This window comes from Harmonia axyridis, chromosome 3, assembly GCF_914767665.1.
Source record: "Harmonia axyridis chromosome 3, icHarAxyr1.1, whole genome shotgun sequence".
Classification (NCBI taxonomy): Eukaryota; Metazoa; Arthropoda; class Insecta; order Coleoptera; family Coccinellidae; genus Harmonia; species Harmonia axyridis.
This window is the reverse complement of record NC_059503.1, coordinates 5,620,996-5,636,918: the sequence shown is the minus strand read 5'-3', so window position 1 is coordinate 5,636,918 and position 15,923 is coordinate 5,620,996. Positions and strand designations below refer to the sequence as shown.

The window sequence follows — 15,923 nt, the reverse complement described above, 5'->3', positions numbered from 1 at the left end:
CAGAAACATGGGGCAGGAGAGAACTGGCGAAAATATCATAATAAAGATGGCCATTGTTATGTTATATTCGATTTTCTCGGGAATGTGGTGTGGAGAAATGGAAATATGAAAATAGGGAGCAACAATTGGATGGAAAACCAAGTTCGAGGTGTTTTAGATAGCAGCTTTATTTTTCAAGATGTAAATAGATTTAGATTTAATGGAATTCGGAGATTAGATCTACTGGTACATTGATCTACCGGAAATTATATCTACTGGTACATTGATCTACCGGAAATTATATCGACTGGTACATTGATCTATCGGAAATTAGATCTACTCGTACATTGATCTACCGGAAATTAGATCTACTGGTACACTGATCTAGCGGCTAGTTAAATGTTCATACGTAAACAAGTCCCTTTCCTTCAATCTCGAATCCAAAATGAGCCTGGGGCCATAAAACCGAACTTTCCAGAAGTGACACGCATAAAAAACAGAACGGAAAACTACAATGGCCGTTTGTTAATCCAAACTCTTTGCTTTTCGGAGCACAGGCGAATTACATAAATTCACACAAACGGTCCTATTAATTCTCGCTAGGATGTGGGAGAATTGAAATGAACTCGGCATATCCAAGCTATAAATTCGACCCGTGTCTAGCGTTTTCCGGAATCTATTCATCGATGGTATTTTGACTGGAGCCGATCCATTAATAGAACGTGAATATCGGCGTTTTGGGCTATTTCTACAATCGATGGTTTTGTGTGGCCGTTAGGACAATGGTGCATTCTCCTCTATTTGTATTATAAGAGATGATATAATTTTCAAATGGAGGTCAATAATCATCAATCGAATAAATATGTTTTTCGAAAAGATATATGGCAATTGATTGAGTTAAAATAACAATGTGTGGCTCTTTTTCCTTCTTTCCTACAGCTAATCTTCCAGTTACTGGGTTCTAATGAAGTCCAGTATTCGGAATGGTTTCAAGAAGGTTACCTCCTTGTTTCTACTAGTTCCTCAACCAAAGAACTTTTTGCTTTGGCTTGCAATTGAATTTTTTCTCGATCGGGGCTTTTAACGCTTTGTTTTCAAGATAGAGGGTGTTTCTTGGAGTTAGACTTTTTCGTGAAGATTCATACCAGTTTATCGAACCTTCATTAATCTTCGCTAGAGATGGGTAAATGAGTACCACGGAACCCCCTTTTCCAATCCGGCGGCGGTGGATCGATCCCAGCGAGACAAATGACCCGTTAACCGTCTCTCGGATTTCCTTCAGCGATGGAGCGTTCCCTAATGAGCGACTTTGGCCCGGTTGAGATTCCCCACTTTTCAGCTCAACGGCTCAAACGCAGCGAGGGAAAAACTCCTCGCCGGGAAATTTATACCCTTCCCGGAAGTTTTCTGGAACGGAGGAACACGGCGTCAAGTTGATATTATTCCTGTTTCAGGGAGGAAATTAACGTTTTGGAGTGTTCGAAGATAATAGGTTTTGGGATTAGGGCGATGTATTGGGAAGTTTGGATAAGGTTAGCGTTCTGATAAAGGGGAATTGATCAGTTGAAGATCACGCTGTGAGGAATTGTTGATGAAGCGGTACAGGGTGGGCAAAATTGGTGCTAACTGAACTCTTCTTTCTCTTCTTCTTTATCAGTCACCTATTGTCCACTTCTGGACGAAGGCCTCTTTCAAATTTCTCTATGCTGTCCTATCCTGTGCCGTCTGAAACTATCTGTTCCCTGCTTTTGCCATCTCATTCGTGGTCTACCTGTGCTTCGCTTTGACAGTCTTGGTCGCCAGTGTGTCATGCTAACTCAACTAGAACTTAACTATTGTACCATTTTATTGATTGATTCGACTATGTAGATTACGAAAATGCTCTCAGTTGGGTGATCAGTACATTATTCCATAAATTATAGGCAAAAATCTGAAATTTTCGAAGGAAAAATTTATAATATTCCCGAAGCTGCAACTTCTTCTGCACGTGGGCTACGCGCTTGAAACCTCACTATGTTTTAGAGCGTGACTCGAAGTTTGAAAAACGCTTTATTTGAGGGATCTGTGACGAATAATTCAGGAGATATAACGATTTTTAGAGGGAAATTCCATTTTTTCCCAAATTTCGAGTTCAAATTTCCTGGAAACCGGTAGCTTCACGAAGAATCGGTGAGCGGTGCCATAATTGACGATCTCTGATTAGCCGAATTTCGATTTCACCCGAAAAATTTTTTGTCCAAAAATTTTCGTAAAATTTTCCATACCTAACCCTTAGAAAATTTTCAAAAAAATAAAAGTTCCTTCATGACACTATTGTACCATTTTATTGATTGATTCGACTATGTAGATTACGAAAATGCTCTCAGTTGGGTGATCAGTACATTATTCCATAAATTATAGGCAAAAATCTGAAATTTTCGAAGGAAAAATTTATAATATTCCCGAAGCTGCAACTTCTTCTGCACGTGGGCTACGCGCTTGAAACCTCACTATGTTTTAGAGCGTGACTCGAAGTTTGAAAAACGCTTCATTTGAGGGATCTGTGACGAATAATTCAGGAGATATAACGATTTTTAGAGGGAAATTCCATTTTTTCCCAAATTTCGAGTTCAAATTTCCTGGAAACCGGTAGCTTCACGAAGAATCGGTGAGCAGTGCCATAATTGACGATCTCTGATTAGCCGAATTTCGATTTCACCCGAAAAATTTTTTGTCCAAAAATTTTCGTAAAATTTTCCATACCTAACCCTTAGAAAATTTTCAAAAAAATAAAAGTTCCTTCATGAGACTATTGTACCATTTTATTGATTGATTCGACTATGTAGATTACGAAAATGCTCTCAGTTGGGTGATCAGTACATTATTCCATAAATTATAGGCAAAAATCTGAAATTTTCGAAGGAAAAATTTATAATATTCCCGAAGCTGCAACTTCTTCTGCACGTGGGCTACGCGCTTGAAACCTCACTATGTTTTAGAGCGTGACTCGAAGTTTGAAAAACGCTTTATTTGAGGGATCTGTGACGAATAATTCAGGAGATATAACGATTTTTAGAGGGAAATTCCATTTTTTCCCAAATTTCGAGTTCAAATTTCCTGGAAACCGGTAGCTTCACGAAGAATCGGTGAGCGGTGCCATAATTGACGATCTCTGATTAGCCGAATTTCGATTTCACCCGAAAAATTTTTTGTCCAAAAATTTTCGTAAAATTTTCCATACCTAACCCTTAGAAAATTTTCAAAAAAATAAAAGTTCCTTCATGACACTATTGTACCATTTTATTGATTGATTCGACTATGTAGATTACGAAAATGCTCTCAGTTGGGTGATCAGTACATTATTCCATAAATTATAGGCAAAAATCTGAAATTTTCGAAGGAAAAATTTATAATATTCCCGAAGCTGCAACTTCTTCTGCACGTGGGCTACGCGCTTGAAACCTCACTATGTTTTAGAGCGTGACTCGAAGTTTGAAAAACGCTTCATTTGAGGGATCTGTGACGAATAATTCAGGAGATATAACGATTTTTAGAGGGAAATTCCATTTTTTCCCAAATTTCGAGTTCAAATTTCCTGGAAACCGGTAGCTTCACGAAGAATCGGTGAGCAGTGCCATAATTGACGATCTCTGATTAGCCGAATTTCGATTTCACCCGAAAAATTTTTTGTCCAAAAATTTTCGTAAAATTTTCCATACCTAACCCTTAGAAAATTTTCAAAAAAATAAAAGTTCCTTCATGAGACTATTGTACCATTTTATTGATTGATTCGACTATGTAGATTACGAAAATGCTCTCAGTTGGGTGATCAGTACATTATTCCATAAATTATAGGCAAAAATCTGAAATTTTCGAAGGAAAAATTTATAATATTCCCGAAGCTGCAACTTCTTCTGCACGTGGGGTACGCGCTTGAAACCTCACTATGTTTTAGAGCGTGACTCGAAGTTTGAAAAACGCTTTATTTGAGGGATCTGTGACGAATAATTCAGGAGATATAACGATTTTTAGAGGGAAATTCCATTTTTTCCCAAATTTCGAGTTCAAATTTCCTGGAAACCGGTAGCTTCACGAAGAATCGGTGAGCGGTGCCATAATTGACGATCTCTGATTAGCCGAATTTCGATTTCACCCGAAAAATTTTTTGTCCAAAAATTTTCGTAAAATTTTCCATACCTAACCCTTAGAAAATTTTCAAAAAAATAAAAGTTCCTTCATGACACTATTGTACCATTTTATTGATTGATTCGACTATGTAGATTACGAAAATGCTCTCAGTTGGGTGATCAGTACATTATTCCATAAATTATAGGCAAAAATCTGAAATTTTCGAAGGAAAAATTTATAATATTCCCGAAGCTGCAACTTCTTCTGCACGTGGGCTACGCGCTTGAAACCTCACTATGTTTTAGAGCGTGACTCGAAGTTTGAAAAACGCTTCATTTGAGGGATCTGTGACGAATAATTCAGGAGATATAACGATTTTTAGAGGGAAATTCCATTTTTTCCCAAATTTCGAGTTCAAATTTCCTGGAAACCGGTAGCTTCACGAAGAATCGGTGAGCAGTGCCATAATTGACGATCTCTGATTAGCCGAATTTCGATTTCACCCGAAAAATTTTTTGTCCAAAAATTTTCGTAAAATTTTCCATACCTAACCCTTAGAAAATTTTCAAAAAAATAAAAGTTCCTTCATGAGACTATTGTACCATTTTATTGATTGATTCGACTATGTAGATTACGAAAATGCTCTCAGTTGGGTGATCAGTACATTATTCCATAAATTATAGGCAAAAATCTGAAATTTTCGAAGGAAAAATTTATAATATTCCCGAAGCTGCAACTTCTTCTGCACGTGGGCTACGCGCTTGAAACCTCACTATGTTTTAGAGCGTGACTCGAAGTTTGAAAAACGCTTCATTTGAGGGATCTGTGACGAATAATTCAGGAGATATAACGATTTTTAGAGGGAAATTCCATTTTTTCCCAAATTTCGAGTTCAAATTTCCTGGAAACCGGTAGCTTCACGAAGAATCGGTGAGCAGTGCCATAATTGACGATCTCTGATTAGCCGAATTTCGATTTCACCCGAAAAATTTTTTCGTCCAAAAATTTTCGTAAAATTTTCCATACCTAACCCTTAGAAAATTTTCAAAAAAATAAAAGTTCCTTCATGAGACTATTGTACCATTTTATTGATTGATTCGACTATGTAGATTACGAAAATGCTCTCAGTTGGGTGATCAGTACATTATTCCATAAATTATAGGCAAAAATCTGAAATTTTCGAAGGAAAAATTTATAATATTCCCGAAGCTGCAACTTCTTCTGCACGTGGGCTACGCGCTTGAAACCTCACTATGTTTTAGAGCGTGACTCGAAGTTTGAAAAACGCTTTATTTGAGGGATCTGTGACGAATAATTCAGGAGATATAACGATTTTTAGAGGGAAATTCCATTTTTTCCCAAATTTCGAGTTCAAATTTCCTGGAAACCGGTAGCTTCACGAAGAATCGGTGAGCAGTGCCATAATTGACGATCTCTGATTAGCCGAATTTCGATTTCACCCGAAAAATTTTTTGTCCAAAAATTTTCGTAAATTTTTCCATACCTAACCCTTAGAAAATTTTCAAAAAAATAAAAGTTCCTTCATGAGACTATTGTACCATTTTATTGATTGATTCGACTATGTAGATTACGAAAATGCTCTCAGTTGGGTGATCAGTACATTATTCCATAAATTATAGGCAAAAATCTGAAATTTTCGAAGGAAAAATTTATAATATTCCCGAAGCTGCAACTTCTTCTGCACGTGGGCTACGCGCTTGAAACCTCACTATGTTTTAGAGCGTGACTCGAAGTTTGAAAAACGCTTTATTTGAGGGATCTGTGACGAATAATTCAGGAGATATAACGATTTTTAGAGGGAAATTCCATTTTTTCCCAAATTTCGAGTTCAAATTTCCTGGAAACCGGTAGCTTCACGAAGAATCGGTGAGCGGTGCCATAATTGACGATCTCTGATTAGCCGAATTTCGATTTCACCCGAAAAATTTTTTGTCCAAAAATTTTCGTAAAATTTTCCATACCTAACCCTTAGAAAATTTTCAAAAAAATAAAAGTTCCTTCATGACACTATTGTACCATTTTATTGATTGATTCGACTATGTAGATTACGAAAATGCTCTCAGTTGGGTGATCAGTACATTATTCCATAAATTATAGGCAAAAATCTGAAATTTTCGAAGGAAAAATTTATAATATTCCCGAAGCTGCAACTTCTTCTGCACGTGGGCTACGCGCTTGAAACCTCACTATGTTTTAGAGCGTGACTCGAAGTTTGAAAAACGCTTCATTTGAGGGATCTGTGACGAATAATTCAGGAGATATAACGATTTTTAGAGGGAAATTCCATTTTTTCCCAAATTTCGAGTTCAAATTTCCTGGAAACCGGTAGCTTCACGAAGAATCGGTGAGCAGTGCCATAATTGACGATCTCTGATTAGCCGAATTTCGATTTCACCCGAAAAATTTTTTGTCCAAAAATTTTCGTAAAATTTTCCATACCTAACCCTTAGAAAATTTTCAAAAAAATAAAAGTTCCTTCATGAGACTATTGTACCATTTTATTGATTGATTCGACTATGTAGATTACGAAAATGCTCTCAGTTGGGTGATCAGTACATTATTCCATAAATTATAGGCAAAAATCTGAAATTTTCGAAGGAAAAATTTATAATATTCCCGAAGCTGCAACTTCTTCTGCACGTGGGGTACGCGCTTGAAACCTCACTATGTTTTAGAGCGTGACTCGAAGTTTGAAAAACGCTTTATTTGAGGGATCTGTGACGAATAATTCAGGAGATATAACGATTTTTAGAGGGAAATTCCATTTTTTCCCAAATTTCGAGTTCAAATTTCCTGGAAACCGGTAGCTTCACGAAGAATCGGTGAGCGGTGCCATAATTGACGATCTCTGATTAGCCGAATTTCGATTTCACCCGAAAAATTTTTTGTCCAAAAATTTTCGTAAAATTTTCCATACCTAACCCTTAGAAAATTTTCAAAAAAATAAAAGTTCCTTCATGACACTATTGTACCATTTTATTGATTGATTCGACTATGTAGATTACGAAAATGCTCTCAGTTGGGTGATCAGTACATTATTCCATAAATTATAGGCAAAAATCTGAAATTTTCGAAGGAAAAATTTATAATATTCCCGAAGCTGCAACTTCTTCTGCACGTGGGCTACGCGCTTGAAACCTCACTATGTTTTAGAGCGTGACTCGAAGTTTGAAAAACGCTTCATTTGAGGGATCTGTGACGAATAATTCAGGAGATATAACGATTTTTAGAGGGAAATTCCATTTTTTCCCAAATTTCGAGTTCAAATTTCCTGGAAACCGGTAGCTTCACGAAGAATCGGTGAGCAGTGCCATAATTGACGATCTCTGATTAGCCGAATTTCGATTTCACCCGAAAAATTTTTTGTCCAAAAATTTTCGTAAAATTTTCCATACCTAACCCTTAGAAAATTTTCAAAAAAATAAAAGTTCCTTCATGAGACTATTGTACCATTTTATTGATTGATTCGACTATGTAGATTACGAAAATGCTCTCAGTTGGGTGATCAGTACATTATTCCATAAATTATAGGCAAAAATCTGAAATTTTCGAAGGAAAAATTTATAATATTCCCGAAGCTGCAACTTCTTCTGCACGTGGGCTACGCGCTTGAAACCTCACTATGTTTTAGAGCGTGACTCGAAGTTTGAAAAACGCTTCATTTGAGGGATCTGTGACGAATAATTCAGGAGATATAACGATTTTTAGAGGGAAATTCCATTTTTTCCCAAATTTCGAGTTCAAATTTCCTGGAAACCGGTAGCTTCACGAAGAATCGGTGAGCAGTGCCATAATTGACGATCTCTGATTAGCCGAATTTCGATTTCACCCGAAAAATTTTTCGTCCAAAAATTTTCGTAAAATTTTCCATACCTAACCCTTAGAAAATTTTCAAAAAAATAAAAGTTCCTTCATGAGACTATTGTACCATTTTATTGATTGATTCGACTATGTAGATTACGAAAATGCTCTCAGTTGGGTGATCAGTACATTATTCCATAAATTATAGGCAAAAATCTGAAATTTGCGAAGGAAAAATTTATAATATTCCTGAAGCTGCAACTTCTTCTGCACGTGGGCTACGCGCTTGAAACCTCACTATGTTTTAGAGCGTGACTCGAAGTTTGAAAAACGCTTTATTTGAGGGATCTGTGACGAATAATTCAGGAGATATAACGATTTTTAGAGGGAAATTCCATTTTTTCCCAAATTTCGAGTTCAAATTTCCTGGAAACCGGTAGCTTCACGAAGAATCGGTGAGCAGTGCCATAATTGACGATCTCTGATTAGCCGAATTTCGATTTCACCCGAAAAATTTTTTGTCCAAAAATTTTCGTAAAATTTTCCATACCTAACCCTTAGAAAATTTTCAAAAAAATAAAAGTTCCTTCATGAGACTATTGTACCATTTTATTGATTGATTCGACTATGTAGATTACGAAAATGCTCTCAGTTGGGTGATCAGTACATTATTCCATAAATTATAGGCAAAAATCTGAAATTTTCGAAGGAAAAATTTATAATATTCCCGAAGCTGCAACTTCTTCTGCACGTGGGCTACGCGCTTGAAACCTCACTATGTTTTAGAGCGTGACTCGAAGTTTGAAAAACGCTTTATTTGAGGGATCTGTGACGAATAATTCAGGAGATATAACGATTTTTAGAGGGAAATTCCATTTTTTCCCAAATTTCGAGTTCAAATTTCCTGGAAACCGGTAGCTTCACGAAGAATCGGTGAGCGGTGCCATAATTGACGATCTCTGATTAGCCGAATTTCGATTTCACCCGAAAAATTTTTTGTCCAAAAATTTTCGTAAAATTTTCCATACCTAACCCTTAGAAAATTTTCAAAAAAATAAAAGTTCCTTCATGAGACTATTGTACCATTTTATTGATTGATTCGACTATGTAGATTACGAAAATGCTCTCAGTTGGGTGATCAGTACATTATTCCATAAATTATAGGCAAAAATCTGAAATTTTCGAAGGAAAAATTTATAATATTCCCGAAGCTGCAACTTCTTCTGCACGTGGGCTACGCGCTTGAAACCTCACTATGTTTTAGAGCGTGACTCGAAGTTTGAAAAACGCTTCATTTGAGGGATCTGTGACGAATAATTCAGGAGATATAACGATTTTTAGAGGGAAATTCCATTTTTTCCCAAATTTCGAGTTCAAATTTCCTGGAAACCGGTAGCTTCACGAAGAATCGGTGAGCAGTGCCATAATTGACGATCTCTGATTAGCCGAATTTCGATTTCACCCGAAAAATTTTTCGTCCAAAAATTTTCGTAAAATTTTCCATACCTAACCCTTAGAAAATTTTCAAAAAAATAAAAGTTCCTTCATGAGACTATTGTACCATTTTATTGATTGATTCGACTATGTAGATTACGAAAATGCTCTCAGTTGGGTGATCAGTACATTATTCCATAAATTATAGGCAAAAATCTGAAATTTGCGAAGGAAAAATTTATAATATTCCTGAAGCTGCAACTTCTTCTGCACGTGGGCTACGCGCTTGAAACCTCACTATGTTTTAGAGCGTGACTCGAAGTTTGAAAAACGCTTTATTTGAGGGATCTGTGACGAATAATTCAGGAGATATAACGATTTTTAGAGGGAAATTCCATTTTTTCCCAAATTTCGAGTTCAAATTTCCTGGAAACCGGTAGCTTCACGAAGAATCGGTGAGCAGTGCCATAATTGACGATCTCTGATTAGCCGAATTTCGATTTCACCCGAAAAATTTTTTGTCCAAAAATTTTCGTAAAATTTTCCATACCTAACCCTTAGAAAATTTTCAAAAAAATAAAAGTTCCTTCATGAGACTATTGTACCATTTTATTGATTGATTCGACTATGTAGATTACGAAAATGCTCTCAGTTGGGTGATCAGTACATTATTCCATAAATTATAGGCAAAAATCTGAAATTTTCGAAGGAAAAATTTATAATATTCCCGAAGCTGCAACTTCTTCTGCACGTGGGCTACGCGCTTGAAACCTCACTATGTTTTAGAGCGTGACTCGAAGTTTGAAAAACGCTTTATTTGAGGGATCTGTGACGAATAATTCAGGAGATATAACGATTTTTAGAGGGAAATTCCATTTTTTCCCAAATTTCGAGTTCAAATTTCCTGGAAACCGGTAGCTTCACGAAGAATCGGTGAGCGGTGCCATAATTGACGATCTCTGATTAGCCGAATTTCGATTTCACCCGAAAAATTTTTTGTCCAAAAATTTTCGTAAAATTTTCCATACCTAACCCTTAGAAAATTTTCAAAAAAATAAAAGTTCCTTCATGACACTATTGTACCATTTTATTGATTGATTCGACTATGTAGATTACGAAAATGCTCTCAGTTGGGTGATCAGTACATTATTCCATAAATTATAGGCAAAAATCTGAAATTTTCGAAGGAAAAATTTATAATATTCCCGAAGCTGCAACTTCTTCTGCACGTGGGCTACGCGCTTGAAACCTCACTATGTTTTAGAGCGTGACTCGAAGTTTGAAAAACGCTTCATTTGAGGGATCTGTGACGAATAATTCAGGAGATATAACGATTTTTAGAGGGAAATTCCATTTTTTCCCAAATTTCGAGTTCAAATTTCCTGGAAACCGGTAGCTTCACGAAGAATCGGTGAGCAGTGCCATAATTGACGATCTCTGATTAGCCGAATTTCGATTTCACCCGAAAAATTTTTTGTCCAAAAATTTTCGTAAAATTTTCCATACCTAACCCTTAGAAAATTTTCAAAAAAATAAAAGTTCCTTCATGAGACTATTGTACCATTTTATTGATTGATTCGACTATGTAGATTACGAAAATGCTCTCAGTTGGGTGATCAGTACATTATTCCATAAATTATAGGCAAAAATCTGAAATTTTCGAAGGAAAAATTTATAATATTCCCGAAGCTGCAACTTCTTCTGCACGTGGGGTACGCGCTTGAAACCTCACTATGTTTTAGAGCGTGACTCGAAGTTTGAAAAACGCTTTATTTGAGGGATCTGTGACGAATAATTCAGGAGATATAACGATTTTTAGAGGGAAATTCCATTTTTTCCCAAATTTCGAGTTCAAATTTCCTGGAAACCGGTAGCTTCACGAAGAATCGGTGAGCGGTGCCATAATTGACGATCTCTGATTAGCCGAATTTCGATTTCACCCGAAAAATTTTTTGTCCAAAAATTTTCGTAAAATTTTCCATACCTAACCCTTAGAAAATTTTCAAAAAAATAAAAGTTCCTTCATGACACTATTGTACCATTTTATTGATTGATTCGACTATGTAGATTACGAAAATGCTCTCAGTTGGGTGATCAGTACATTATTCCATAAATTATAGGCAAAAATCTGAAATTTTCGAAGGAAAAATTTATAATATTCCCGAAGCTGCAACTTCTTCTGCACGTGGGCTACGCGCTTGAAACCTCACTATGTTTTAGAGCGTGACTCGAAGTTTGAAAAACGCTTCATTTGAGGGATCTGTGACGAATAATTCAGGAGATATAACGATTTTTAGAGGGAAATTCCATTTTCTCCCAAATTTCGAGTTCAAATTTCCTGGAAACCGGTAGCTTCACGAAGAATCGGTGAGCAGTGCCATAATTGACGATCTCTGATTAGCCGAATTTCGATTTCACCCGAAAAATTTTTTGTCCAAAAATTTTCGTAAAATTTTCCATACCTAACCCTTAGAAAATTTTCAAAAAAATAAAAGTTCCTTCATGAGACTATTGTACCATTTTATTGATTGATTCGACTATGTAGATTACGAAAATGCTCTCAGTTGGGTGATCAGTACATTATTCCATAAATTATAGGCAAAAATCTGAAATTTTCGAAGGAAAAATTTATAATATTCCCGAAGCTGCAACTTCTTCTGCACGTGGGCTACGCGCTTGAAACCTCACTATGTTTTAGAGCGTGACTCGAAGTTTGAAAAACGCTTCATTTGAGGGATCTGTGACGAATAATTCAGGAGATATAACGATTTTTAGAGGGAAATTCCATTTTTTCCCAAATTTCGAGTTCAAATTTCCTGGAAACCGGTAGCTTCACGAAGAATCGGTGAGCAGTGCCATAATTGACGATCTCTGATTAGCCGAATTTCGATTTCACCCGAAAAATTTTTTGTCCAAAAATTTTCGTAAAATTTTCCATACCTAACCCTTAGAAAATTTTCAAAAAAATAAAAGTTCCTTCATGAGACTATTGTACCATTTTATTGATTGATTCGACTATGTAGATTACGAAAATGCTCTCAGTTGGGTGATCAGTACATTATTCCATAAATTATAGGCAAAAATCTGAAATTTTCGAAGGAAAAATTTATAATATTCCCGAAGCTGCAACTTCTTCTGCACGTGGGCTACGCGCTTGAAACCTCACTATGTTTTAGAGCGTGACTCGAAGTTTGAAAAACGCTTTATTTGAGGGATCTGTGACGAATAATTCAGGAGATATAACGATTTTTAGAGGGAAATTCCATTTTTTCCCAAATTTCGAGTTCAAATTTCCTGGAAACCGGTAGCTTCACGAAGAATCGGTGAGCGGTGCCATAATTGACGATCTCTGATTAGCCGAATTTCGATTTCACCCGAAAAATTTTTTGTCCAAAAATTTTCGTAAAATTTTCCATACCTAACCCTTAGAAAATTTTCAAAAAAATAAAAGTTCCTTCATGACACTATTGTACCATTTTATTGATTGATTCGACTATGTAGATTACGAAAATGCTCTCAGTTGGGTGATCAGTACATTATTCCATAAATTATAGGCAAAAATCTGAAATTTTCGAAGGAAAAATTTATAATATTCCCGAAGCTGCAACTTCTTCTGCACGTGGGCTACGCGCTTGAAACCTCACTATGTTTTAGAGCGTGACTCGAAGTTTGAAAAACGCTTCATTTGAGGGATCTGTGACGAATAATTCAGGAGATATAACGATTTTTAGAGGGAAATTCCATTTTTTCCCAAATTTCGAGTTCAAATTTCCTGGAAACCGGTAGCTTCACGAAGAATCGGTGAGCAGTGCCATAATTGACGATCTCTGATTAGCCGAATTTCGATTTCACCCGAAAAATTTTTTGTCCAAAAATTTTCGTAAAATTTTCCATACCTAACCCTTAGAAAATTTTCAAAAAAATAAAAGTTCCTTCATGAGACTATTGTACCATTTTATTGATTGATTCGACTATGTAGATTACGAAAATGCTCTCAGTTGGGTGATCAGTACATTATTCCATAAATTATAGGCAAAAATCTGAAATTTTCGAAGGAAAAATTTATAATATTCCCGAAGCTGCAACTTCTTCTGCACGTGGGGTACGCGCTTGAAACCTCACTATGTTTTAGAGCGTGACTCGAAGTTTGAAAAACGCTTTATTTGAGGGATCTGTGACGAATAATTCAGGAGATATAACGATTTTTAGAGGGAAATTCCATTTTTTCCCAAATTTCGAGTTCAAATTTCCTGGAAACCGGTAGCTTCACGAAGAATCGGTGAGCGGTGCCATAATTGACGATCTCTGATTAGCCGAATTTCGATTTCACCCGAAAAATTTTTTGTCCAAAAATTTTCGTAAAATTTTCCATACCTAACCCTTAGAAAATTTTCAAAAAAATAAAAGTTCCTTCATGACACTATTGTACCATTTTATTGATTGATTCGACTATGTAGATTACGAAAATGCTCTCAGTTGGGTGATCAGTACATTATTCCATAAATTATAGGCAAAAATCTGAAATTTTCGAAGGAAAAATTTATAATATTCCCGAAGCTGCAACTTCTTCTGCACGTGGGCTACGCGCTTGAAACCTCACTATGTTTTAGAGCGTGACTCGAAGTTTGAAAAACGCTTCATTTGAGGGATCTGTGACGAATAATTCAGGAGATATAACGATTTTTAGAGGGAAATTCCATTTTTTCCCAAATTTCGAGTTCAAATTTCCTGGAAACCGGTAGCTTCACGAAGAATCGGTGAGCAGTGCCATAATTGACGATCTCTGATTAGCCGAATTTCGATTTCACCCGAAAAATTTTTTGTCCAAAAATTTTCGTAAAATTTTCCATACCTAACCCTTAGAAAATTTTCAAAAAAATAAAAGTTCCTTCATGAGACTATTGTACCATTTTATTGATTGATTCGACTATGTAGATTACGAAAATGCTCTCAGTTGGGTGATCAGTACATTATTCCATAAATTATAGGCAAAAATCTGAAATTTTCGAAGGAAAAATTTATAATATTCCCGAAGCTGCAACTTCTTCTGCACGTGGGCTACGCGCTTGAAACCTCACTATGTTTTAGAGCGTGACTCGAAGTTTGAAAAACGCTTTATTTGAGGGATCTGTGACGAATAATTCAGGAGATATAACGATTTTTAGAGGGAAATTCCATTTTTTCCCAAATTTCGAGTTCAAATTTCCTGGAAACCGGTAGCTTCACGAAGAATCGGTGAGCGGTGCCATAATTGACGATCTCTGATTAGCCGAATTTCGATTTCACCCGAAAAATTTTTTGTCCAAAAATTTTCGTAAAATTTTCCATACCTAACCCTTAGAAAATTTTCAAAAAAATAAAAGTTCCTTCATGACACTATTGTACCATTTTATTGATTGATTCGACTATGTAGATTACGAAAATGCTCTCAGTTGGGTGATCAGTACATTATTCCATAAATTATAGGCAAAAATCTGAAATTTTCGAAGGAAAAATTTATAATATTCCCGAAGCTGCAACTTCTTCTGCACGTGGGCTACGCGCTTGAAACCTCACTATGTTTTAGAGCGTGACTCGAAGTTTGAAAAACGCTTCATTTGAGGGATCTGTGACGAATAATTCAGGAGATATAACGATTTTTAGAGGGAAATTCCATTTTTTCCCAAATTTCGAGTTCAAATTTCCTGGAAACCGGTAGCTTCACGAAGAATCGGTGAGCAGTGCCATAATTGACGATCTCTGATTAGCCGAATTTCGATTTCACCCGAAAAATTTTTTGTCCAAAAATTTTCGTAAAATTTTCCATACCTAACCCTTAGAAAATTTTCAAAAAAATAAAAGTTCCTTCATGAGACTATTGTACCATTTTATTGATTGATTCGACTATGTAGATTACGAAAATGCTCTCAGTTGGGTGATCAGTACATTATTCCATAAATTATAGGCAAAAATCTGAAATTTTCGAAGGAAAAATTTATAATATTCCCGAAGCTGCAACTTCTTCTGCACGTGGGGTACGCGCTTGAAACCTCACTATGTTTTAGAGCGTGACTCGAAGTTTGAAAAACGCTTTATTTGAGGGATCTGTGACGAATAATTCAGGAGATATAACGATTTTTAGAGGGAAATTCCATTTTTTCCCAAATTTCGAGTTCAAATTTCCTGGAAACCGGTAGCTTCACGAAGAATCGGTGAGCGGTGCCATAATTGACGATCTCTGATTAGCCGAATTTCGATTTCACCCGAAAAATTTTTTGTCCAAAAATTTTCGTAAAATTTTCCATACCTAACCCTTAGAAAATTTTCAAAAAAATAAAAGTTCCTTCATGACACTATTGTACCATTTTATTGATTGATTCGACTATGTAGATTACGAAAATGCTCTCAGTTGGGTGATCAGTACATTATTCCATAAATTATAGGCAAAAATCTGAAATTTTCGAAGGAAAAATTTATAATATTCCCGAAGCTGCAACTTCTTCTGCACGTGGGCTACGCGCTTGAAACCTCACTATGTTTTAGAGCGTGACTCGAAGTTTGAAAAACGCTTCATTTGAGGGATCTGTGACGAATAATTCAGG

At 36.0% G+C, this 15,923-nt stretch overlaps 1 protein-coding gene across 3 annotated transcripts in view; it reads left to right on the top strand.

The window, feature by feature from the left end:
• Positions 1 to 15,923, top strand: part of LOC123675910 — a 157,251-nt gene that overhangs the window by 67,654 nt on the left and 73,674 nt on the right. The gene's annotated exons all lie outside the window — the stretch shown is intronic.